This window comes from Mercenaria mercenaria, chromosome 3 (genome assembly GCF_021730395.1).
Source record: "Mercenaria mercenaria strain notata chromosome 3, MADL_Memer_1, whole genome shotgun sequence".
Classification (NCBI taxonomy): Eukaryota; Metazoa; Mollusca; class Bivalvia; order Venerida; family Veneridae; genus Mercenaria; species Mercenaria mercenaria.
The window spans coordinates 64,358,178-64,384,561 of record NC_069363.1 but is presented as its reverse complement, the minus strand read 5'-3'; the positions used below and the strand labels follow the sequence as shown (position 1 = coordinate 64,384,561).

Here is a 26,384-nt window from a genome sequence, read left to right as displayed (position 1 = left end):
TGCTGATGATGAAAAGCGAGCTTTATAAATCTGGTAGAATATACATGTATAAGATATCTATAATAGTAGCAAGATTATTTGCAAATTGCTATTGTTACTTTTACCAACTCTAAAATGTACACTATAATTTATAAGATAACGTCGTACCACAGTCCCTATGACAGAAGAGTTATTGATATGAAATGAACTGTTGTCAAGTGTGCAGCTGTTGAATACATTTCTGTATTAGATGCAAGTCATGTTGTTCATGTCATCACGAATTAAAGTAATCTATCATCAAGGACATATATCTAATTAAATCTGTTTGCTCTACCGTTTTTTGCATCTATTGTGGTAAGACTCAGCCAATGACATGGATTTAATTCAAAGGCACCGCATCCTGTTCGGTATGCGGATTTACAAACTGCCTTCCATCAATTTAAATACATAGGAACAGGACCACATAAACCTCAAATCAAGTATCAGGTTGGAAAGGTTTCAACCTAAACTACAGTTTTCGCTGCATACTAGTACTTTGTACACATTTTCCTCCCAATTGTGCACCAACTAACTAAAATATTGTAGCTTTTCTAATAGATTTTATTAAACATTACTATAAAATTCTTTCACTAGTTGTAGGTGCAGATGGGAATATCTGGCTCAAGGGTATCTGTTTAAGCGGTAACGAGGCTCCTGCCGAGTTACCGTGTTAACAGTTACCCGAGAGCCATATTTTCCCATCTGCACCTACAGCCGGTGATTGAATCTTTTTCTTGCATGCCATATTAAAAAAATAATAGTAAAAATAAATTCAAACAAATTATTTTCTTATAGCACTTTTTTCTTATAGTAGCGTACTAACAAAGCGCGGGAACTTTGCGTCCGTAAACAGGAAGAATGTCGTGACATTACGAAGTTGAAATTAACGTAATAGTTCCGGTTTTGTTTTATTATCTGCATTAAAACGTTATGTTATTTCCGTAAAATGACGTTTTTTGAATCGAGAAATATGTTATAAAGAACAAAGAGAAACTATCAAGGTATTTTATTTTTATCCCGTTTTACGTAAAACGTTATTATTACTACACAAATCTTCTGTACATATATAGTTCGTTATACGTCATTTACAGCACGAGAGTGGGTGTAAGATGGAGTTTTCCAGCACCGGTGAAATCACTAGAACTCCCAGTCTGGTATGCAAAAAGTAGTCTTTAAGTGCCGTTTCTGTGACTCTTAAAATGTCTCCCCGGATTTAGACTTAATGAAATGCCTGGTGTAGGATAGGCTGGGTACGTCCTTCTTTATTGGTTAAATGCCTAGGAATACGGATGGAAGAGGAGTTAGGAATTCATATCTGGACTAGACTAACATATTATGTTTGATTCCAAAAGAAGCATTCAAAATTTCTAGGTAACAGAGTTCCGCTCAAGCCGATGCTGTAGGTTTTTTTAAAGGTTTTGTACTTTGCACAACCTCTCATGTACAGCCTCAATAAAACTATTTCTTTGAGTTTTATTCCATGCTTTAAAATGAACTTCTTATGTATCTTATTATATTTTAAAATCTGTTTACGTGAAACATTTAATTTATTTCTATTATCAATTGGTTCGTATTGGAAATATTTTGTTAGCCTCACTGTCTTGCCTGTAACAAACTTGATGAAGATACGCACAGCCCACTAATATTCCTAAGAGATCCTCAACTTGAACACAAAACCATGATTACTGTTCTTCATTTACATTGGCATTGTTCAGTTTCGTTTATTTTCGCAGGAATTGAACTATATCTTGACAAATATGTAGTTGAGTGAAAAAAGCTGATACACGTGCACACACGCACATATAACAAAAATAAAATATCGTTAACATGATCTCGACATCGGCAAAAAACCTGAGTTGGCTTTCGTCAATAAATCACAATAAATGTATATTGAATACGGACTGACTTACAAGCATTTTGTAATGTCAAACATGATTTTCGTGATCAGTTAAAAGCTAATCATAATTTGAGCCGTACCATGAGAAAACCAACATAGTGGGTTTGCGACCAGCATGGATCCAGACCAGCTTGCGCATCAACGCAGTCTGCTCAGGATCCATGTTGTTCGCTTTTAAAACCTACTGCAATTAGAGAAACCGTTAGCGAACAGCATGGATCCTGACCAGACTGCGCGGATGCGCAGGCTGGTCTGGATCCATGCTGGTCGCAAACCCACTATGTTGATTTTCTCATGGCACGGCTCAATTTTAGCACTGATGGTACAGCTGTGAACTCAGAGCTGGTTCAGATATCGTCCGTGCATGGTGCTTCGTGATTTTCGGTGGCCTCCGATTGCAATAACGTAAGTTAAAGTTATAACAACTTAAATGCATGCAAATATTTAATTTGACAGGTATCAAGTTTAATTTATGTTTTACATTTAATTTGATGAATGTAGTTCTTTGTTTCAAAATGTTTGTGTACAGGATTAGTCAGTGTCAGATATTTTTCTTTTCTTAAACTACACCACAAAGCAACAATTTTTTGTTTGAAGATTTACTTGGATGCCACTTTAAAACGCAAGTCTGAAATGAAAATAATAGGAAAAAATTCTTTCAATTTTTGTTGTTGATACTTTTGTATACTGACAGTAAATTATATTAGACACAAATAAAAGGAGTATTTCAGTGACATAAATAACATATACATTTTTCCTTTTCCTGTACAAAAGAATCCATTTATTTTTTTTTTCATTTTGATACTTTTTTCAAACACAAAGCAGTTTTACATATAAAGATGGGTATAGTTGTAATCACAGGCACGGGTCCTGTGTATATTTTTTGTTTAATATTAAAAAAAAAAATCTTTTTTTTTTCTCACACAAATATACTTTTTATATGTTAGTCAAATGAAAAAAAAAATTGATGACAAAAAATCCGGTCACAGTATCATATACATTGAAAAGGTGAACTATGCGAGCGTAATGCTATGGGAAGCTACTCGGCAAACTTGTAGAACATTCCAAAATCAGAGTTTATACACTTGCAGCCGCTACCTGCATGATCGCACCTTCGAAACATTTAAAGCCTTCCATAAATACTAAACTGACCCCATAAATTGCTTTGAAATGCACAGTACAAGTCTCTACGAGCGAAATATTTCAGTTATCCTCGGCGATTTCATTCCGGATAGCGGACGTGTTCCTGGTTTTTTTCACTTAGTTTGGCAGCTGATGTATATGCTACTGTGACCGGATTTTTTGTCATCATCTTTTTTTCATTTGACTAACATATAAAAAGTATATTCGTGTGAAAAAAAAGGATTTTTTTTTATATTGAATTAAACAGAAAATATACACTGGACCCGTGCCTGTAGTTGTAATCATACAGTTTGAAATTCATTACATGTATTCCTCTCTAAATGCCAAGATAAGAACTACACTTCTACCAAAACGGTGATGCAGTTTATTTTGTTAGCCTTATTAATATAGTTTGTTTACCTTAAATTAAAAAGTAAACCGGCTCAATTGCTTTTCTTCTTGTGTAATCATTAGTTTTAGGGAGTCAGGTCGCTCTTTTACTTACGACAGTATATAGAAAGAATTGTTCTGTTAATTCTAAGACAATATTTTTTTTTTCCGAGAAAAAAATAATATATGCCTACTGCACTAAACCGATTAGTTGACGACAGAATAACAACTTTTTGTAACCATGAAATAACTTAGATTTATCTAAGCATTTGATCAGTTTAAAAATTCTTTATTCTTGTATAAATTGAAGCCCTATAAGTTCGACGATTCTTCCTTACTTCTGGTTTACATCTTATCTCTACAAAAGGTCACAAAAAACTTACATTCCTGGTCGCAAACCTGAATCTGAAACCGTTGCAGTAGGTGTTCAGCATGGATCTGTTTTAGGTCTTAAACTGTTTCTAATATTTGAATGATTTAAAATTTAATTATAGAAAATACAATTGCAGATGATACCTAACATATGTCAATAGAAGATATCGCCATGTTACTGAGGTATAATCCTATCAACGGAAATATTTTGTGAGAATTAAAGTAACTATATAAACCAAAGTTATATTTATCTACAAAGCATAGAATAAAATGTGTTCTTGCTTGTCATTCAATTATCAGACAGGAAAATTACTGTTTCTTCTCGTGAACAATTACGTGGCTGTAATACTGACAGCATCCTTACTTGAAATAATTGATTTTGTTCTTAAAGATATAGTTACCTTTTGAACATTTTTTCACGCATAAAAACGCTTTCTTTCTTTATAAACTTCATATGTAAAAGTACATATTGTTTTCGGAATTTAATTAGATGACTAAGTTAACTTTAAAAAGCACTTTTCGTGTACATAGTCTTATATGGCATGATTCCTGTGTTTCTTGAAGTTCCATATATTTTTCCTTACGATACTAATTCTAAAATATATACGTGGATACCAAATAATTATATGTTTATGTCAAAGTGATTTTATTTTACATTTCTTTATTTCTACAGTGTGAAAATATATTTCAGGTAAATATGGTAGCATATTTCTGCCACAAGATAGCTATATAATAACTATCACTGTAAAATTCTAAACTTTCCAGGACATTTGTGCATTTTCTGAACACAGTAGTTAATTTTCTAGGTATTCAGTCTTTAGTTTCTGAAACTGTTTCAGCGCAAAATTTCGCGTTAACTAGGTAGCGATCATAACAATATTCTAGGCTTTGGAGCAAATTTGTACATTTCTGTAAATTATCGCACGCAATATATTGTATTGTCTAGATATGTCTTTTCAGCATTTCAGTTTTGCTTCCAATTGGATTTTTACTTTATTCTCGTCAAATGAAAGAATACCGTTAACATATCTGAGGAGTTTATTGGAAATAAAAAAACCCCAAACATTTCTGTATCGCAATGTGGAGTCGCGCATGTTAGTAACTAGTGGTGATTGTTAACAATATAAGACCATAGGCACACAAGCATGTACGCACGCACGCACACGAATTATGTTCCCATATTGTTCCATTACAGTAACGATGAAGTTGCTGCTATTGCTCAGCGTTGTGATGTTAGCGGTCGTGAATGCCCAACCACTCTATCGCTACTTTGGTCCACCACGTCTGTATCCGATAGGAGGGTATCCGGGCTATATGGGTCGGTGGGTTGGTAGGTATGGTGGAGCAGGAGCAGGAGTGCTATTTGCAGACGGACATGGACCCCCGGGAACTAGAGAGTACCACGCATCACACGGACACTTCCATCCACATTAAACGGATTGATATACAGTACAAGTAAGTTACTTTTAACAAAACTAGAAGTCATTGCAAATACGCTTAAGAAAAAGAAAGTAAATTATTTTACAAATTTTAAGTTAAATACTCGTCGTAATTTGTCTCTTAAAATGATATTGATAATAAAGATTACAAAAATAATTTACATTTATTGTCTTTTAGTGAGGTCGTTATGAGGATTTATTGAGCTTGAAAAAGTGATAGAGAAATAAGCTAATATTTGCAGCGACAGGTCATTTTCCCCGTTAATTGACGTCAATATTTTTGTTGCGACCAAGAAAGAGCGCTTCTATACTTTATCAAAAAGTATAGCAAAGTTGTGTTTTACTTAAATTAACCAATTGGAAATATATAAGGTAAACAAAATTGTCACCATGAACATCTTGCTATACACGTTCGTTGTATACATCAGGGCTTTACATAATATCAAAAGAATAAATAAATAAGGGAACCGTAGGAAAATAGTATAACTAAGCAGTGGACTTGAAGCAGACAACTGAAATAAAAACAACAAATATATTCAACTAAATAAATACAAAGAAAATGTCAGCTAAACAATTTAGTAAATACGTATAATTAATGCAAACTTCCATGGAACGTACGGAATTACTGCAGTGTTACAACCACATTTGTAATAAAAACCAGATTTGTAATAATTATAACATTTCTCGTTTTTATTACAAAAGTGGTTCAACCACATTTGTAATAACCAGATTTGTAATAAAAATCGCAAACATTTTTTTCGGGAGATGTGTTTTCCCACGTGATATTTAAGCTTATGCATGCGTTATTAAGCACGTGCAGGTCGAATTGAACTGTCATGGGTCATTTAAGACTCCAAATGTTTTACCTGAAATCCTTGTTCATGGACATATTTTACTTTAGAAAATTATTACATTTCTCGTTTTTATTACAAAAGTGGTTGCAAAGGTTCAACCACATTTGTAATAACCAGATTTGTAATAAAAGTCGCAAACTTTTCTTTTCCGGAGATGTGTTTTCCCACGTGATATTCAAGCTTATGCATGCGTTATTAAGCACGTGCAGGTCGAATTAAACTGTCCTGAGTCATTTAAGACTCCAAATGTTTTACCAGAAATCCCTGTTCATGGACATATTTTACTTTAAAAAATTATTACATTTCTCGTTTTTATTACAAAAGTGGTTGCAAAGGTTCAACCACATTTGTAATAACCAGATTTGTAATAAAAATCGCAAACACATTTTGCGAGAGATGTGTTTTCCCACGTGATATTCAAGCTTATGCATACGTTATTAAGCACGTGCAGGTCGAATTGAACTGTCCTGGGTCATTTAAGACTCCAAATGTTTTACCTGAATTCCTTGTTCATGGACATATTTTACTTTAGAAAATTATTACATTTCTCGTTTTTATTACAATGGTGGTTGCAAAGGTTCAACCACATTTGTAATAACCAGATTTGTAATAAAAATCGCAAACATTTTTTTTTCGGGAGATGTGTTTTCCCACGTGATATTCAAGCTTATGCATGCGTTATTAAGCACGTGCAGGTCGAATTAAACTGTCCTGGGTCATTTAAGACTCCAAATGTTTTACCTGAAATCCTTGTTCATGGACATATTTTACTTTAAAAAATTATTACATTTCTCGTTTTTATTACAAAAGTGGTTGCAAAGGTTCAACCACATTTGTAATAACCAGATTTGTAATAAAAATCGCAAACATCTTTTTCGAGAGATGTGTTTTCCCCACGTGATATTCAAGCTTATGCATACGTTATTAAGCACCTGCAGGTCGAACTAAACTGTCATGGGTCATTTAAGACTCCAAATGTTTTCCCCGAAATCCTTGTTCATGGACATATTTTATTTCAGAAAATTATTACATTTCTCGTTTTTATTACAAAAGCAGTTGCAAAGGTTCAACCACATTTGTAATAACCAGATTTGTAATAAAAATCGCAAACTTTTTTTTTCGGGAGATGTGTTTTCCCACGTGACATTCAAGCTTATGCATGCGTTATTAAGCACGTGCAGGTCGAATTAAACTGTCCTAGGTTTTTTAAGACTCCAAATGTTTGTCCTGAAATCATTGTTCAGGGACATATTTTACTTTAAAAATTTATTACATTTCTCGTTGTTATTACAAAAGTGGTTGCAAAGGTTCAACCACATTTGTAATAACCAGATTTGTAATAAAAAACGCAAACTTTTTTTTTCGGGAGATGTGTTTTCCCACGTGATATTCAAGCTTATGCATGCGTTATTAAGCACGTGCAGGTCGAATTGAACTGTCATGGGTCATTTAAGACTTCAAATGTTTTACCTGAAATCCTTGTTCATGGACATATTTTACTTTGAAAAATTATTACATTTCTCGTTTTTATTACAAAAGTGGTTGCAAAGGTTCAACCACATTTGTAATAACCAGATTTGTAATAAAAATCGCAAACTTTTTTTTTTCGGGAGATGTGTTTTCCCGCGTGATATTCAAGCTTATGCATGCGTTATTAAGCACGTGCAGGTCGAATTAAACTGTCCTAAGTCATTTAAGACTCCAAATGTTTTACCTGAAATCCTTGTTCATGGACATATTTTACTTTAAAAAATTATTACATTTCTCGTTTTTATTACAAAAGTGGTTGCAAAGGTTCAACCACATTTGTAATAACCAGATTTGTAATAAAAATCGCAAACTTTTTTTTTTTCGGGAGATGTGTTTTCCCACGTTATATTCAAGTTTATGCATACGTTATTAAGCACGTGCAGGTCGAACTAAACTGTCATGGGTAATTTAGGACTCCAAATGTTTTACCCGAAATCCTTGTTCATGGACATATTTTATTTCAGAAAATTATTACATTTCTCGTTTTCATTACAAAAGTGGTTGCAAAGGTTCAACCACATTTGTAATAACCAGATTTGTAATAAAAATCGCAAACTTTTCTTTTCGGGAGATGTGTTTTCCCACGTGATATTCAAGCTTATGCATGCGTTATTAAGCGCGTGCAGGTTGAATTGAACTCTCTTGGGTCATTTAAGTACTCCAAATATATTACCTGAAATCTCTGTATAAATATTTGTCCTAAGACACTGAACTGGCATTTTTAAAGGTTCTAGCTTGATAGAAGATGTCGGAAAATAGTTATGAATCTGGTCCAGAAATTCTGATGTATATTCATCTTTTCAAACAAATTTTACATGCCAAAAGGCCTGTAAACAAAAGCCATTTCATATCAGCAGGTTTTAGGGGATTCTTTATGTAAGCTTATTCGTACCTATATATCACACATGCGCAAAATAATTTCTGTAGGTACTAATTCCTCAAAATTTCATAAATACCATCTACTTTTAATTCTTAATGACCCTAATCCCGTTGTAAACAGTTGTCGTCTTGGGGTATTCAAGATCATCTTTAGTGAAAGTTCGTTTTTGCATTAAGCCTATACTCTTACAGCTTACCTGACACATGGACATAGACACTAACACCAATGGCAAATATTGGACTTCAGCAGAATCATTTGATATAGGAAATAATCAAATAACAAGCTTATTAAAATTTAGCTAAATTTATTAGGTCTATATCCTTTAGACCTTTTAAAGACACATGCTCACAAATAACGCAAAATTACACAACAAGTATCGTAGTATCGTAAGCAGGCATGAAGTAAGGGACAATGCTACAAAATCAGGGTTACAACATAGCTTTTAGTATCAGTCAAGTCAGTGTCTTTGACTCTAATGACCCCAACACCTAACGTCTTCCACGATTCACGTGCTGAGTCAAAGCAGGCGACAGATGCAAATAGTTACAGACACACATACACACGAACATTTACACACACGCACACGAACGCGCACACGCACACGCACAACCTGGCAGAAATAAATATATAAAAAGAAAAAAAAATTCATAACAGAGTTGTGGGGGAAATCATTACTAGTGTAAAGTGTTATACTTAGAATTTTTAGATTAAAGTTATTGTTTATGGCATCTCTGTTACTTTGAAAGCTATTGATTTGAAACTTAAAATATTTCTTTAATATCAAAGATTACACTAGTAGAAACAATCTCCATAATCCCTAATAGAAGAGAGAGTTATGCTTCGTTTGCACCGACAACCTTTATGGTACAGGTTTATATAAAGTTCAATTTATCAGTAACTTTCAAAGGTATTGATTAGAAACTGAAATTGGATCTCTACTATAACACTTTACACTAGTAATGATTTCCCCCACAACTCTGTTATGAGTTTTTTTTCTTTTTACATATCTATGCCACATTTTAAGTTAGATTTTGTTACATATTAAAGTATTGTTAAACTCTCATGTATATTTCTACCAGCCAGGTTGTGCGTGTGCGTGTGCGTGTGTGTAAATGTTCGTGTGTGTGTGTCTGTAACTATTTGCATCTGTCACCTGCTTTGACTCAGCACGTGAATCGTGGAAGACGTTAGGTGTTGGGGTCATTAAAGTCAAAGACACTGACTTGACTGATACTAAAGGCTATGTTGGAACCCTGATTTTGTAGCATTGTCCCTTACTTCATGCCTGCTTACGATACTACGATACTTGTTGTGTAATTTTGCGTTATTTGTGAGCATGTGTCTTTAAAGGGTCTAAAGGATATAGACCTAATAAACTTAGCTAAATCTTAATAAGCTTGTTATTTGATTATTTCCTGTATCAAATGATTCTGCTGAAGTCCAACATTTGCCATTGGTGTTCGTGTCTATGTCCATGTGTCAGGTAAGCTGTAAGAGTATAGGCTTAATGCAAAAACGACCTTTCACTAAAGATGATCTTGAATACCCCAAGATGACAACTGTTTACAACGGGATTATGGTCATTTAGAATTAAAAGTAGATGGTATTTATGAAATTTTGAGGAATTAATCCCTACAGAAATTATTTGTGCATGTGTGATATACGAGGGGCGTTTCAAAAGTAATGCAACTGGGGTGATATAAAGCGCACGTTTGATAAATTTTAAATTATGTACGCGTCATACCGTCAAAGTAATCCTCCTTGTTACGTACACAAAGTTTCAAACGTTTAATCCAGTTCTTAAAGGCATCTTCATACTCATTTTAGGTATACCCAACATGCACTGATAAACAGCGAACCCCAAGGCCTGTCGGGACCTATACCGTCTACCAGCTAAATGTTTTGTTTTTCAATTTAGGGAACAAGAAATAGTCACACGGGGCTAGGTCTGGGGAATATGGTGCATGTGGAAGAACTCGAACCCTTTCCTTGTTCAAAAACGAGGTCACAATAGCAGACTCATACGCAGGGGCGTTGTCATGCAACAAGGATAGGTGCTTAAAGCCAGTGTGTGGACGACGTTCGAAACATTGCTTTTTAAGTTTCTTCAACACTTTTTCTTTATAAAGTATACCAGTCATAGATTTTCTATTTGGTACAACCAGTTGCATAATAGGGCCACGTATATCAAAGAAGATAACAAACATTGCTTTCTTAGCACAAATCAATCTTTTGGCAATTGAGGGGCGGCGACAGTTTTTGGTAGCCCATATTTTGTTGTTTATTTTTCTGGTAGGCTCGAAAAAGTGAACCCATGTCTCATCTCCAGTAATAATGTCAGAAAACTGCTTTCTTTGATATTTTGGAAACATTTTAAGCAGTTTTCTTGCGGTTTCAAGTCGGACATGCTTTTGCTTGTCTGACAACATCTCATTTTTAAATTACGTTTTAGAATGCGGAATACGCTTGCGGCTGAAATACCAACTCTACTAGCTATCTGATGAACAGTTAGTCTGGCGTCAGACTTAACCACATCACATACTTTGTTAACCATAGTGTTAGAAGTAGCACTACAAGGACGTCCCGAATTTGGTGCATCATTAATGGAGTCACAACCGCTTTTAAACTTCTTAATCCACCTCGTGACGGTGGCATACGACACTTCATTCTGTCCATGAACAACACACAATTCGTCAAAAATCTCCTTCGCTGATACGCTAAGCTGGCATCGAGTCTTTATATAACCTCGAATTTCAGCTGCCTTTACACTTCTCTTGCCAACCATTTTACTATAGTATCAATGAGTATATGTTGCGTTTATCACTGTATTAGCGATAATACTGCGTGTACACCTGTAAATGTAGTATATCTGTGTAGAGAATGGATGTCTCGCTATATCGGTACAATTTTCAAGAAAATCCCGTGCAAGGCGAGGCCGCACGATAATCAGTGCATTACTTTTGAAATGCCCCTCGTATAGCTACGAATTAGCTTACATAAAGAACCCACTAAAACCTGCTGAGATGAAATGGCTTTTGTTTACAGGCATTTTGGCAAGTAAAATTTTTTTGCAAAGATAATATACGTAAGAATTTCCGGATTACATTCATAACTATTTTCCGACATCTTCCATCAAGCTAGAACCTTTAAAAATGCCAGTTCAGTGTCTTCAGACAAATATTTATACAGAGATTTCAAGTAATACATTTCGAGTTTCTTAAATGACCCAAGAGAGTTCAATTCCACCTGCACGTGCTTAATAACGCATGCATAAGCTTGAATATCACGTGGGAAAACACATCTCCGGAAAAGAAAAGTTTGCGATTTTTATTACAAATCTGGTTATTACAAATGTGGTTGAACCTTTGCAACCACTTTTGTAATAAAAACGAGAAATGTAATAATTTTTTAAAGTAACATAATTATGTCCATGAACAAGGATTTCAGGTAAAACAATTGGAGTTCTAAAATGACCCAGGACAGTTTAATTCGACCTGCACGTGCTTAATAACGCACGTGTAAGCTTGAATATCACGTGGGAAAACACATCTCTCGAAAAAAAAAGTTTGCGATTTTTATTACAAATCTGGTTATAACAAATGTGGTTGAACCTTGGCAACCACTTTTTTAATAGAAACGAGAAATGTAATAATTTTCTGAAATAAAATATGTCCATGAACAAGGATTTCGGGTAAAACATTTGGAGTCTTAAATGACCCATGACAGTTTAGTTCGACCTGCAGGTGCTTAATAACGTATGCATAAGCTTGAATATCACGTGGGAAAACACATCTCTCGAAAAAAAGTGTTTGCGATTTTTATTACAAATCTGGTTATTACAAATGTGGTTGAACCTTTGCAACCACTTTTGTAATAAAAACGAGAAATGTAATAATCTTTTAAAGTAAAATATGTCCATAAACAAGGATTTCAGGTAAAACATTTGGAGTCTTAAATGACCCAGGACAGTTTAATTCGACCTGCACGTGCTTAATAACGCATGCATAAGCTTGAATATCACGTGGGAAAACACATCTCTCGAAAAAAAGTGTTTGCGATTTTTATTACAAATCTGGTTATTACAAATGTGGTTGAACCTTTGCAACCACTTTTGTAATAAAAACGAGAAATGTATTTTTTTTTTAAAGTAAAATATGTCCATGAACAGGGATTTCAGGTAAAACATTTGGAGTCTTAAATGACTCAGGGCAGTTTAATTCGACCTGCTCGTGCTTAATAACGTATGCATAAGCTTGAATATCACGTGGGAAAACACATCACCGGAAAAGTAAAGTTTGCGATTTTTATTACAAATCTGGTTATTACAAATGTGGTTGAACCTTTGCAACCACTTTTGTAATAAAAACGAGAAATGTAATAATTTTCTGAAATAAAATATGTCCATGAACAAGGATTTCGGGTAAAACATTTGGAGTCTTAAATGCCCCATGACAGTTTAATTCGACCAGCACGTGCTTAATAACGCATGCATAAGCTTGAATATCACGTGGGAAAACACACCTCCCGAAAAAAAAAGTTTGCGATTTTTATTACAAATCTGGTTATTACAAATGTGGTTGAACCTTTGCAACCACTTTTGTAATAAAAACGAGAAATGTAATAATTTTCTTAAGTAAAATATGTCCATGAACAGGGATTTCAGGTAAAATATTTGGAGTCTTAAATGACCCAGGACAGTTCAATTCGACCTGCACGTGCTTAAACACGCATGCATTAGCTTGAATATCACGTGGAAAAACACATCCCTCGAAAAAAAAAGTTTGCGATTTTTATTACAAATCTGGTTATTACAAATGTGGTTGAACCTTTGCAACCACTTTTGTAATAAAAACGAGAAATGTTATAATTATTACAAATCTGGTTTTTATTACAAATGTGGTTGTAACACTGCAGTGATATGGTGGGTAGGTGGCAGTCAGAAAGTGATATACCGAAAAAGTAAACATGAACAAGAATGTTAGGTCATAATTGCATTACATGTCGTTCAACCGTAAAACTCGTAATATGGGCGCATCAAAGCTTGGTACAGAGTATAAAATCAAATAAGACTAGTAGTCCGAATAAACTTATTCAAAAATGAATGACATTCAAGGGGTCATAACTCTCAAATGTGAGCGAGACGTGCCTGCGATATGCATAACTACACTCCAGTGCGTTTCTTTGAAACTCAGCCATGGGTTTAGAACAAGCGTGGACAAGCCTAAGACGGACGGACTGACAGACGGACGGACGGACAATTAGACGCGATGACAAAGCAATATGTCTCCCCCAACCCCCTTGAAATGATGAGACATGATTACACAAGAATCTTACTCTATATCATCACTATTCTTACTTTCTTTGTACCTTCCTGAACTAATGACTGGTATGTGAAAAAGTTGTCTCCGTTCAAGTAAATTTTTATTATTCAAGAACGTAATGGCACTATTGGCACAATAGTAAACTTTGGTGCACTGTTTGAAATATTACAAAACTGGCTTAGATTTACTTGATTTAGCACGAAAATACTATGTTTTGATATCATCATTTGCCTTGCAACCAGTCAAACGTGCAATCTTTTTATTAAGCCGTAAAACCTTAGTATTACATAAACGAAGCCAAAACATCCATCAAGATTTCTTTTGACGAACTGCGTTAAATATATACTTTCCAACACCCAGAAAAAGCCTCATAGCCACTCAAATATGGACAGCATTAACACATGGGAATGACCGGGCAGCTCCAAAGCCATAAATTAAAACCATTTAGGGGACACAGCCTTCACAATAACCTGCCCAAGAGTTTGTTCCTTTAATCTACATTCTTAGCAGTTACATTAAAATCTAATTGTTCAGCCAGAACTTATTATAAATTTCTTTATTATATACCTATATAAATTCTGTAAAAAAATGGCTTGTATTTCACAAGTAAATATGAACAGACAGACAAAAATTCCGTATTGTACCTTTTAAACTCCGTATTGTACCTTCCGTATTGTATGCTGCCGGACTATTTTCATAAATATGCATGACCCGACTCATTTCTATAAATAGCGCACATAAAAACTTCACTAAGTTCCATTTAATATCGATAAACATTGAAGGTTTCGTTCAAAAACAAAACAAGAATCAAAATGGTAAAGGTATATAATAAAAGGGTCATTATAACAGTAGCTAGATCTGCGACTTTGTATTCGGCTCTCGTGGATTTTGCAAGGTCGGATCACACTCGGCGCTTGTGCGCCTCGTAAGATCCGATCTGGCAAAATCCACTCGAGCCGAATACAGAGTCCCAGATCAATCTACTGTTATAATAACCCTATTATATCTACGAAAGACTTTTTAAAAAATCGTTGCCACAAATAAAAGGAACATTAGATCTAGTAGCAGAACTGTCTAAATCGCCCATTCGTTCTTGTTATAATTAATAGTCATATTATTTACTGAACACAAGTTTGTCTGTGAGGTTTAACATCATACCGAGGATCAGGTAATACGAAGGGATTTTAGCCTAGACCAAATGTCTGGGCATTATAAATTTTACGTTGGAAACCCAATGAAACTTGGGCTGGGATGGGGTTGGGGTAAATGATTCGTATTCAGCAATCTTATCCACTTGCACACGGAGTCCCCTTACATAGTTTTAAATGATTGCCATACTTATATACATAATGTAAAATAACTCTTGAACAGCTTGTTATGTTTTATATTGCAGACTGCGGTGATGTCAAGTCCGAGTCTAGCCAACCACTCCTAGCATTGTGTGTTTATTGTGTGTTTGTGCTTTTTTGCTCTGAATAAAACTGTGATATGTGGAATTATATTTCTAAATACACCTAAAATGGTTACGATAATTTCGATATGCATTTATATTGACGCATTAAATATATTTATTATATCAAAGAAATTCAAATGGTGTGACAAAATGTGCTTGTATAATACTGTATCCGCAATTACTCTTTGCAGCGAGCTACTGTTCAAAAAAGGTGTCAAATATCTATTTACAATCAAACCTGTATATGAACACTTTTGGGAGAGCCAAAATTCTTATTTTAAATCTTCTTTATTAACATGTGAAAATAGTTGCAAAAAAACTGTGATCTTTATTTACAGGTAGATCTTTGGAAGCGTTTGCTTGATTAAGGCTATTTTAAGAGCATTACAACGCCCTTTGCTTGATTTGCTTGAAATTCAGTATGCTAAAATAGATATATGATCACTGATGCCTAACCCGGAGATAGCGAACTTGAACCCCCAACCCCTTCATCCTGCATTTAGTTGCCAGCTTTACCTTCTCAAATTATTTAATCAGGTTTACACTTTTTTAAAAAAATCGCCAAAATGGAAAAGATCACGTAATTATAGGTCTTCTTTCAAAGAATCCTAATACTTTACATCAAACAGATAAAGGGAGCAAAACTTTACAAAATGTTAAGCATGTACAAAAGAGAAAGGAACAGAAACCAGTGTAAGAATTTTTAAATATTTATTGGACATCCTAGTACTTAAAACCTTTGATTACATGTGCTTTCCGATAACTTTGGTTTTAGTAAAGTATGGTTTGCAGCGCTTGTTCAACGAGCTTACAGACTTGTTCATCATTGCAAGGCGGTATACGAAATATATAAACTGTTTTAGGTTCTACAATTAGTTTTGACTGAACACCTTCAATAACAAAATTCATATCTCATTTTTCTGCTGTTAATGAACAACGCAAATTTAGAAATCGACATTTTTTTTATAAAAATGACCTGGTGCCGACTATATTCTTATTTGTTTCAAAAATAGTTTATACTCCTTGATTGATGATTAACAAATAACAGATTATGTCATGTTAAAGGATAGACATACATGCACATGTTATGTTGTACATAGATTACGTGCTCTTTGAAGAGGTAATAATGATTTATTCGTCAATGATGAAATACGAAGATATGTGATGTTAACTGTGGCTCAGAATTTCTTCGCGTTCATTTCGACTGGGTGTTTTTCGGCGGCCTCTGATTAAAACAAAAGGTGAGTTGCGTTAATTTTAATTTTACAGGATGTGAAAGTGTCGATTTTTATAGGCACAGGAAGTGGTAAATATATTTAACATTGATATTTGTAATTGCAGTAACTTTAATGGCATGATTTAATCAAGTGTGTTGTTACGAAAGATTTTGATTTGTGGGTTGATACTTTTAGAAGTATGCCTCATGAGAGAAATAATACTTTCTGTTGACAAGTATGACCAGATGCTGGTATATATCAATTTGTCATAGAGGGAATGTGTTGTTTGGTTATAAACAATACGGGACAGCCTCACCTCAGTTGTAAACTGTTCAAAGGATAAATTATCCTATTTATTAATGTACACATTCATGCATACTGTAGAACAGAGAAAAGAAAAACTAGAAGCTTTTGGCCAATATGTTTCACACAGCCGGGATACACCGTTCGCATGAGCGGAAAGAAAGCAAAATCCTCGCCGGATTTAGAATAAACGAACGCTTCGACGAACGCCGGCTACGTGAGCTGCAAGTTAGTTTGTTAGTTTGCTAGTTTGTTACGATGTTCTATTCTGGCGTCAGCGATTTTTATTCTTCTGGAATATTTCTATCTTTACGGGTATTAACCTCATATTTCCAAAGGTTTACACAAATTTATATCATGCCGCTTAACCTATCTCGCGAGACCGGCGCACAGCGGCATACGCCGGATAGACTCAGGCAGTGCCGAGAGGCCAAACGAATGCCTAGTCGGTTGCTAGAGGCGAAACGGCGTACGCAGCAAATGCGAAATGAATCGGCCATATTATAAGTCTAGAACATTTATAGATTGAGAAATATGCATGAGTTCTGTTCTGCAGCAGAAATATTGCGCGACTTTTGGAGCGGAATTGTATTCCGCGAAAGAACGAGTTCATATTTCTCGATGCAAATCTAATAATCTTTTTATTACAAACACATCTACTTTTATAACTATTATAAATAAAGAACTTTTAAACGTGACGGCTTGTAAACATGAACCTGACATCACAATTGACGTCACACACCCGATATTATTATTATTATTATTATTATTATTATTATACCACATTTATATAGCACTCTTTTCATGCACATGTACACTTTCAAAAGTGCTTCACAGAAAAATTTCAAAAATACTAACAAATACACATACAAAAATAATGCTTTCCACATTTACACAGTTCATAAATGTAAAACGTATAGATTAAACAAGACAAACATACATACATATTTAAAAGTATTTAGGTTACCCTAGGATAAAATACTGTTCTACGCAGTTTTAAGAAGAAGAAATTAAAAAAAAAAAGCATCAATGTATCGGTCAATTAACAAAATATTGTACAAAGAAGTGGGTTTTTAGCAGGCTTTTGAAAGCAGTTAGCGTGTCAGCTTCCCTGTTCTTGACGGGAAGGGAGTTCCAAAGCTTCGGAGCAGTGCAAGAAAAGCTGCGATTGCCATACATCATGGTTTTAGTTTAGTTTTTGGCATAACCAGTGACAGTGTGTCTTGTGATCTTAGGTTTCTGACCGGTTTATACACTTCTATCATATCCCTAATATAGGCAGGGGACTGATTGTGTAAAGCCTTAAATTTGTGGGTCAGAACCTTGTACTGATATGAAATTAGAACGTCAATATTGAAAAATATCTACGTTTCAGGTTCAATTGAATTTAAAGGAGTTTTTAAGTGAGTATGTAATAAATACATGTACTGACGCAGAAAAAACTGTGAACTTGGTTTTACTATTCTTCAAGGCAACTATTGTAAAAATATAATTATATGAATTTGGTAAGTGAAGCTAGGACATTTATCTACTTCCGCGATGCATCATAGTCAAAAATTGTCTCTGTTATTTTCTTGATTTTTTTAACTGTAGATGTGATAGAATTTCTGTAATTTGTTTAATACCTGTGTCTACTTCCTATTAACCAAAGCAACGCGCTTTTACCTTATCGATTGAATGTAACGTCAAGTGACGTAATTTTGAATGGCATTCAATTCGTGGACAAGAGCTCACGGGTGATTTTTCTTGCTCTCTGTTCAAGCAAATCTCATAAAGTACCATAAATAAGTAATACACGAATAAAACGTGTAAAACATGTTGCCCGATTTGCATGTGCTAAAAGTTGCGTAACAACATTCTGTTAGTTTCGAGAACAAATATCTGATAGGCATTGCCAGCTTTCATAGCCAAATCGCTGGCTTATCGATGAAATTGTCTCTCTTGAAAATACGACGTGTATGATACATCACAAAATTAATGGTCCAGTATGTATTAATACTAGAAAAATTCATTCTGTTATTCCAAGCAGTTAAAAATAAAACAAATATAGATTTTTCGTCAGTACATATTCAATGAATGGAAAACAAACAGGTAAAGCCTTTATTGTCAGTTAAACTTGTAGTATACTCGATTTTTATGTGTGACATAGGACAGCTAGATCGCGAAGAGCAGAAGTCTTGGTTTCGCTTGAAGTAGGTTAAGCATTTACGACAGTTTGGCGAACAATCATCCATTGACGTGTTAGCCAGTATAATAGAAATAAGGAAGTTGTCAGATGATGTTTGAACTTAACTTGTCACATGATATTACAAAACACATCCAGAAATAACAAAGAAAGAAACGCGGTTAAACATTGACACAGAAAAATACGTATATAAACGAATTCACTTCCACGGAAGCAGATATGGGACATATGGAGGCTCGTGGTCACAATTTAGATTTAGCTTTTACGAGATATAGATTAATTATAAAAAGCACTAACGAAAAAATAACCGAAATTGTCTCCTGCCTATGAAATTGGAAAAAAATATATTGGCGGTCACATGATAAAACAAAAACAATGAAAAATGCAAAGTCATATATTAAGAATAATTGTATTTTTTGCTGGTTACCGCGAGATGCCTTTCTTTTTCCTTTTATTTCGCTTTTCTCAATTCTGTCCTGTTTTATGACCACAAAATACCAATTTACCACGGGAATGAGATATCTTTAGTTTATTTCCTTTTCCTATAACGCATGGCATTGGGCTGGAAGACATTTCAGCCTTGAGTTTCTTGCCGCTTTTGCCGCCATAAAAGTTATTTAATTTTTGGAAAACTGGTATGAGTGGCCTGATAGTTTAGTGGTAAGGCACTTGACTGTCAGTTCAGAGATGCGGGGCTCGAAACCTGGTCCAGGCACTGGAAATTTCCGAGATGCTCTATAGTGACCCTTACTCAGCTTAGACGCTGGTACTGCTTCTTCTTATGAAAGAAGGCTTCGCCTGTATTGGTGCTATACTCCTGGCACGTGGCTAAGTTCAACGAACATGCCTGTTTTCTCTCACTCACCCTGTTGCTTATGTTTGTACTGACAGATGACAGATGATGAATCTGGCACCATGAGCGGCTGCCTTTGTATGTGAACCACCTTTTAATGTGTTTAGCATGCATATGATATGATATAAAGTGGATTTTACATGAGAGGCTTTTCATATCGAATTCATAAATAATAAAATGCGAGGCTCTTAAAATTATTTCATTCCCACGACATCAAATATAATAATATTTATATATTGTAATACGATAGGATAATATATGGTGTAATGTAATATTTCTTTTACATTTCAGAAACAATGAAACTTGTGCTTGTTTTGTGTGTTCTGATGTTATGGACCGTGTCTGCTCAGCCGCCGCCGCCATTTTTCTATGAGCCATTACCACCTATGTCTTTTATAGGTGGAGGGCCGGGATATATGGGTAGGTGGATGGGTACCTGGGGCGGTGCCGGCGCAGGGGAGAGGTATGCCAATGGTATGAGAAACTGATACTCACTGAAATAGATACACCTTTAATAAATAGTAAGTCTACCTGTTTCTTTGATGTTGTTTAATAATTTCTTTAATTTAATATTTTAAATAATACATCGATTCAGCATGAAATTCTCTGTTCATATTCCTTATTTCATTTGCAAATACTTGTAGCAATAATTGTAAGATATTAACAGTTGAAAATGTACCCATGTTTTTTCCAATAATTGTAATAATTTCTTAGGTCTTTTAGATATAATGAATTTTGAATTTTTCATAGCGTTAAATTCAAGTTTTTCGGTCTTATTAGTATTTTCTAAGGTATTTTCTTGATTAAATACATATATGTAGCATCATTTCTCATAAATAATTGGTATTTAATATCCATATTACGGTTATGAAATAAATATCCAATACACATGTCATCTGACCAGTCACGTACCTACATGTAGTCATAAAATGCGTCTTATTGAGTAACGTAATTCTGTTTATGTATAATTTTGCTGTTGTATGTCATTTGTGCTTGTTTATGGACAATGACTATGTTTTACTGTCGTTAGTGATTTAAAGGCACTGGCCTCTAGATCGTTCGACAAAAAGATATTATTTTAGATTTTGGAAATTAACGCTATATTTCTTAAGAATGCCTTGAAACTTTAAAATTACTGATAGATTATATGATAAGTCTCAGTCACACTAAACCGTATAGCGTTAACGGACGTCTAACGTATAACAAATTTTTTAATTCGTTCGTGTCCGTTCGCATGCGTTTCTTTTCCGTTTCTCATGCGGCACTTGTGCTCCTTGTCCGGCGATGTTCGTTCCATCCGGTGGAAGGTTTTGAGCATGTTCAAAATTTAGAACGTCAACACCGGACAAAGTTGTCCGTTAGATGTACGGTAGCAATGCGCAGATTTGCGTTTTGTTCGTTACTCGTGCGTTCCCTATTCTGAACTTGACCGGTTCGCATCCGTTCTTGTCCGGTTCGCCATCCCCAGCTTTTATTATATTTGACTGGCTTATTATAGTAGGTTGTCCCCCTTGAAAATTATCCGATACTCAATATTGGTTTCCCTATTGACATTACTTTGAGCAATAGATTATATAGGAAATTCATTTGTAATGATTAATTTCTAATATGTCTTTTGGTTTGTGAATATTTTACCAGATATGACAGAAAACTTAAATTTCTTCTCTTCAATTTAATGTGAAAATATTTATTCTAACTGAACATCTTCTTGCTTCCAATTTTGTTTTAAAAGTATCACCGTCGCTTATATTGAACATATAGTGAAAAACAGTAAACTTTTCAATTTCTTCTACTTTAGGGGCAAATAAACCATATTTTCCAAAGCATGACAATTTATTATCACATATGTAGGTATTCTTGACTTTATAAACAATACAATAATATAATTTTAAGTGTAATATGGTAAAGGCTTCTTGCTTCCATTTTACTTCAAAGTGTACCAAGAAATAAAAAAATACGTGTGGATTTCTTAAAGTTCTGATGAAACTTAAACCGTGTTAATTTACGGAACTGCATATACCGACAACTGACGTACGATTCAATATAGTTTTTACAATAATAACATTCATAATTGTCTAATTAGTAAAAAAAATAGAAAGAAAGGAAAGAACAGAATAGAAAAGAGCTTTGATTTTTCACCAAACTTTTTATAAAAACAATACGAATCAACATAAATTACATTATTTCCGACTGAAAGCTAAATATCTTTGGAATATTGAAACATTCGACCACAGGAGAAAAACTACTTCAAAGAATAATTTTCTAATGAAATAGTGTAATTTGCAAGTTAGGCGCTCACTGAAAGCTGGTGAGATGGGGGGGGGGGGGGGGGGGGGGGGGGGGGGGGGAGAGAATGTGTACATTTATTTTAACAAAAGACACAACATGATTTCCACGATGTGCAAAGACAGGGTGAAATTAACAGACGTGCAATGTCGTGTCTATTTTAGAAATGAAATCACGGTAGGATTATCTCTTGAGTACGACCTACATTTTTTGCCACGGTTTTATTCGTGGGAAACATGAAAAACAGTCACCTTTACAGCTAAAGACTTCAGTTTACACGATAAATTTGATTTCATGATTGAATTGTATTGTATGTACAAACACATATCTGAATGGCATATTTGATTTATGTATAATCAAGTATAGTGGACGCAACTTGACCCCGATGGTTGACCTTTGCATTATAATGCATAATGAGGCACAACCTATTATTGAAAAGGAGTGTACGTAAAACACGAGCTGCACGAAAAAAGGAAATATAAATTTATGTAAATATAAATTAGCGTATTTTAAAGTTTTAACCGATCAAATGTAAGTATATGTACTTTGATATTGCAATGTATACTAACTTATTCAATATAAATATACATGGCTACACTAAGCACCCTTGATTACTAGAATGAAATAATCGATATGAATAATCAGCCTAAGGTCAACCATCGCGGTCAAGTTGCGACTACTATAACTTAGACACTATAAACAAGTAGACAGGATGAATCAGAGCTAATTGTTTAAAAAAAATGAGTTAGGATCTCTATGATACACATACACCAATGCTGATCAGAAAAAAATCAGAAACTTGATTCATAATTCAATAGATCCTTTCTTTCTTTGATTTCTATTGAAAACCTTGGATCAAGACCAGTTAATAAAACATGTGTTTGCGTGTTTTAGTAACATGTATGGTTTTTTTAAGTTTGTTAAATTGCTCGGGTTTTTCTTTGCCACTGCCTGTCAAATACAGTATTGTTTAGTTTATTAAAACTGGTAAACTTCTAGACATGAAAGTTAAACAAAAGTACCGTTATATTGACAAGAACAATCAGTCAAAATGGGAATAAATGTATCTTCACACAAGTTTCGTTTTTCTCGAGGAAAACTATTATGTATACATGTGTTTGTGGGAAAGCTCGTTGATGAAATAATTTTCGGATTTCAATGTTTGGCGGGATTCAAAGTTTCAAAAGAAAAGAAATTTATTTAAATGTTTTCATTTTCTGTTACATGACAGCACGAATTTCGCAATGTCTTAAGCTAACATAATGTTTTTTACAGAAATGTTTTATATCTTTACATGAAAAATCCTATGTATGAATCTATAAAACAACATGATTTATATCAAAAACTGGCTAACTGTTTTGTTGCTTTTTATGGAGTAACACGCGAGCCTTATTTCCGTGTATTACCTAAAGCAAAATATTAGATCAATGCAAAATCCATGACAAAGAATTATTGACTTCGGTCATGAATGACACGGCTTGAGCTTATGTAAGGGAGGCAGTCCAATTTGAAGGGTATTGCTTTAACATAGTCAATAATTAAGGGAGATAATTCTTGCAAATTCTCGTTAAAAGCTGACCATGATTCGTTCTTGTCCGGTGGACCTGATTCTCCGCCGGACTACTACCGGACATGCAACGGATATAACGTATGTTCAACGGACAATAACTGACAAGAACGTTTTGTCAGTTTCTCATGCGTTGCGCTTTCGTTTTACGCGGTACAAGTCCGTTACTAGTACGATGTTCCGTTAATTGAACGTTGTTCGTCCTGTATATATGTGTTAATGTTGCAGTGATTGTGCGTTTTATGCGCCCCACACACCGATCGCTAGAGCATCGAGCAGCAGCGGGGGATGCTTTTCTTCACCGGATAACTTTTTGTCGCAATTTTTCTATACGTTTGGCGTCCGTTAACGCTATATACGGTGTAGTGTGACTGACATATTACGGGAACACATGAGAATTCTAGATGCGGTCATCTTTTTTTCTTTATTTGGCATTTTTAAAATAGTTTAGAAACAAAATTTCATATTCTAATGTTCATAATATGACCTAACTTCAATTTGAAAGATCCAAAATATGGAGGTGAGTGCCTTTAAACAATGCAGACTTTGTTCAAAATTGTTTATTTTGTTCAGATTTAAGTTTAGTTTTTTGTTCTTACGAAACGCACCACGGAAAACCTGACGATTACTGTAAACATTATAAATGTAATTTTAATATATTTCTTTTAGTATTTGAGAAAACAGTTATACGCATATTTTACATTTCAGATGAATGGACAAAGTTGGTGAGAATTTTGCCAGTGGACGAGCTGATTCTGTTGTATTTGTGTCTGTTAGATGTCTTTCATGCTTACTGCTGATCGCTTTTCAAAATAAAATATTCACATGTGTTGCTTATCAAATGTAAAAATAGATTTTTATACTCTCATTCGTATATTCTGCATAACAGCATTTGGTAAGAGACCAATTATGGCATTAAATTTTTGCCCCATATTGTCAGGGTCCTTACTACGCGATGGGTGCAGAGTTATATTTTGATAACAGGTTTTCTAATGGAGATGTTAGCATCAATAATTTTTGATACAGCATTATACTACGTTTTTTATCAATACCCTGGTGGCAAAAAACATCAGAATCGCAATATCCGTATATATAGGTTGTCGACCTTTAGCATAGCTGTTGTCACCCCTGTTATCGAGCGCTGGAGGTCAATTCTTCCTAATGCCCCTAAATCCGCGACATAACTTTTTCTATTAATTGCGGCTCCTTTTTGCAAGATCCAGATTATTGTACAGTTTTAACTGGCTAAAGTTTAAAGTGAAAATTATCACTCCATGAAAGTCATTTTTTACGATAAAATAAAACTAGTCAAAACATTTTGTTAATAGATTGTTCCTTTAATCACTCTCGAGGTTCTATAGAACGAAGTACAAATGTAAAATAAAAATTGTATTGTTTCATATTCAATAAGAAATCAAGGAAAAATCCTTGCTGCCATGGTTACTGAAAGTCAGTGATGCAGCAATTTTATTTTATTTTTTATTTTGTTGGGTTTAACGTCGCACCGGCACAATTATAGGTCATATGGCGATTTTCCAGCTTTGATGGTTGAGGAAGACCCCAGGTATCCCTCCGTGCATTATTTCATCACGAGCGGGCACCTGGGTAGAACCACTGACCTTCCGTTAGCCAGCTGGATGGCTTCCTCACTTGAAGGATTCAACGCCCCGAGTGAGGCTCGAATCCACATCGATGAGGGACAAGTGATTTGAAGTCAGGGACCTTAATCACTTGGCCGCGGAGGCCCCTATGATGCAGCAAGGAAAATGGGTCTATGTATATTTCAGGGACAGTGTCCACATACTATTCGCAAGACTGAATTTTTATGAAAACTGTGTTGATATACACTTGTTGAACTGCTTGCCGGTCAATAGTCAGAACTATTTGCCCGAGACAAGGCTTTTCGGACAATAGACAAAACTATCTGCCCTAGTCCCGAATGACCGGGGGCTAATATTTTTTTGCCTTTGATCTGCAAGCCATTCAGTGAGTGTTTCAATACATAACATAAGGAATAAATTTCAGGTGTTTTTTTTTCTCTCAATTTTAGACGTTAGCCCAGAAAACCTTTGTTGAAATTCAGCATTGTCAAAAGCCAAAACTGTGTACCAGCAATTTATATAAGGAGTAATGTTGTAATATCGGACCGAGGGTCTGTACTTTTGACTATTGACTGGCAAGTAATTCAGTAAGAGTTTACTTACATGACATCAGAAATATTCTTCAGTCATTCAGTAAGAGTTTACTTACATGACATCAGATTTATTCTTCGAATATTTTTTCTCTTCAAATTTTAATTCTAGCTCAGCAGTTTTATTGTTGACTGTAGACCAATCGATAGCACAAATTATTGACCGTCGATTGATATATATAGTGTAATGTAATCAAAGGTGTTACGCCTTTATTACAATATATAGCGATTTTTTGACGACTAAGTTAAACTGCTTTTGAAAAATGACCTTCACAGTTAACAGTCGGGTACGTCTTAAATTCTAGAAGATCCCTTGACGCATGCAATGCAATCAAGCAAAATAACAGTACACTTGGTTTGAATGAAATTGTTCATAGGAGGTAATGTTATGTGCAGTAACTCAAGAGCCGTCTAGCACTAAGCTTAAGCGAAACTATTTGAATGAGCTCCATGATTCCAGAGGACCGATTAAACCTTCACTTGGTGGTTATTTAAATGATAAGGTC

General features: G+C 34.6%; 2 long non-coding RNA genes across 2 annotated transcripts; both read left to right on the top strand.

Annotated features, from left to right (window-relative positions):
- Positions 1-2,182: 2,182 nt before the first annotated feature.
- Positions 2,183-15,319, top strand: LOC128556051 (uncharacterized). The gene is made up of 3 exons (XR_008370408.1): positions 2,183-2,320; positions 4,995-5,254; positions 15,217-15,319. It is a non-coding gene; the product is annotated as an uncharacterized LOC128556051 (long non-coding RNA).
- A 1,075-nt stretch (positions 15,320-16,394) lies between these two features.
- Positions 16,395-24,519, top strand: LOC128556050 (uncharacterized). Its single transcript, XR_008370407.1, has 3 exons — positions 16,395-16,517; positions 20,126-20,355; positions 24,396-24,519. It is a non-coding gene; the product is annotated as an uncharacterized LOC128556050 (long non-coding RNA).
- Positions 24,520-26,384: the final 1,865 nt, after the last annotated feature.